This window comes from Vulpes vulpes, chromosome 3, assembly GCF_048418805.1.
Source record: "Vulpes vulpes isolate BD-2025 chromosome 3, VulVul3, whole genome shotgun sequence".
Taxonomy (NCBI): Eukaryota; Metazoa; Chordata; class Mammalia; order Carnivora; family Canidae; genus Vulpes; species Vulpes vulpes.
In genome coordinates this window covers 61401112-61403183 of record NC_132782.1, presented here as the reverse complement: position 1 = coordinate 61403183, position 2072 = coordinate 61401112, and the positions used below count along the sequence as shown (strand labels likewise).

Genomic DNA, 2072 nt, shown 5'->3' with positions numbered 1-2072 from the left:
CTATTGGTGTATTATAATTTAATATGTCTTTACTTTGGTTATTAATTGTTTGATATACTTGGCAGCTCCCACATTAGGGGCGTAAATATTCATGATTGTTAGGTCTTCTTGTTCGATAGACCCTTTGAGTATGACATAGTGTCCCTCTTCATCTCTTACTACAGTCTTTGGGATAAACTTTATCTGATAGGAGGATTGCCACCTCAGCTTTCTTTTGAGGACCATTTGAATGTTAATGGTTCTCCACCCTTTAATTTTCAGGTTGGAGGTGTCCTTAGGTCTCAAATGAGTCTCTTGTAGACAGCAAATGGATGGGCCTTGCTTTTTTATCCAGCATGAAACCCTGTGTCTTTTGATGGGATCATTTAGCCCATTCATGTTCAGAGTAACTATTGATAGATATGAACTTAATGTCATCATAATACCTATTCAGTCCTTGTTTTTGTGGGTTAGTTCTTTGGGCTTCCTATTTATTTTACAGGGTCCCCCTTAATATTTCTTGCAGAGCTAGTTTAGTGGTCACATATTCTTCCAGTTTCTGCATCTCTTGGAAGCTCTTTATCTCTCCTTCTATTATGAATGAGAGCCTTGCTGGATAGAGTATTCTCAGCTGTGTGTTCTTCTCATTTAGGACCCTGAATGTATCCTGCCAGCCCTTTCTGGCCTCCCAGGTCTTTGTGGAGAGGTCTGCTGTTAATCTGATATTTTTCCCCATATAAGATAGGGATCTCTTGTCTCTTACCACCTTAAGGATTTTCTCTTTATCTTTGAAATTTGCAAGTTTCACTATTAAATGTTGAGGTGTTTATTGGTTTTTATTGATTTTTTTTTGGGGGGGGGAGGATATCTCTGTCTCCTGGATCTGAATGCCTGTTTCCCTCCCCAAATTAGGGAAGTTCTCAGTTTTGATTTGTTCAATATGTAGATTTTTCCTTCTGAGGCTATCATTTATTTCCCTTAACCTTTCCTCATGGTCTTTTAATTGTTTTTCTCTTTTTTCCTCAGCTTCCTCCTTGCCATAAACTTGTGTTGTATATCTCTCACTCTTTCTTCCACCTCATTAACCCTCATCATTAGGACCTCCAGTTTGGATTGCATTTCATTTAATTGATTTTTAATATCATCCTTTTTAGATCTAATTTCTGCAGTTATGAAGTCTCTTGAATCCTTTATGCTTTTTTTCCAGAGCCACTAGTAGCTTTATAATTGTGCTTCTGAATTGACTTTCTGATATTGAATTGTAATCTAAATTCTGTAACTCTGTGGCAGAGAGTACTGTTTCTGATTCTTTCTTTTGTGTTGAATTCTTCTAGTCATTTTGCTAAGTACAGAGTGGCTGTATGAGTGGGCTGAGTCAAGAATATCAACCATGACCTAAGTAAATTTCACCCTAGATGATTCTGACAAGGTCAAAGACCAGAAGTTGAAAAAATATGGAATGCTGCATGTTATCCTTGTGCAAGGGCCATGCTAATCTTCTCTGTATCGTTCTGATTTTAGTATATTTACTGCTGAAGTGAGCACCATCACTTTGGTTCTCCAAATGGCTCTCACTCTGGCTCTTAGCTAAGAGCTCTGTTCAGGTACTTACACTCCCCAAACCACAGCTTACCATGATCCCTGCCTTAATTGCTATGAGCTCCTTTCCCCCTCTCCATCTCTGATACTTGAAAGTTTATGCTATTTATTTCTCCAGTGGTCCCTGTGAGATGAGACTGAAGTGTAGGCATCCTTAGAAGCACTCATAACAGTGGAGAAGCTGGATACCCTCCCTTGGGCTTTTTCACACTGGAGAAATCAGAGGTTTCTGGGAGTATATCTTTGTGCTGTACTGCACTGGTTTTGGGAATGGGTGATTAGGTCAAAGTAAAACTGCTCCCTTTACCCTTCAAATGCATTATTTTATTATTATTATTTTTCTGAGTCAAGTAGATACTCCAGCCTCATCCTTGGTTCTGGGACTTTCACAAAGATGCCTTGACTATGGATACCCCAGTTGGTGTTTCTCTGAGGGAACTGGAGAAGATCATTTTTCTTGCCATCTTGGTGATATCATTATGACTTTTATGATT

The 2072-nt window shown here is 38.8% G+C and overlaps 1 pseudogene; it reads right to left on the bottom strand.

The window, feature by feature from the left end:
• Positions 1 to 1427: 1427 nt before the first annotated feature.
• On the bottom strand, positions 1428 to 1520 carry LOC140598410 (U6 spliceosomal RNA; annotated as a pseudogene).
• Positions 1521 to 2072: the final 552 nt, after the last annotated feature.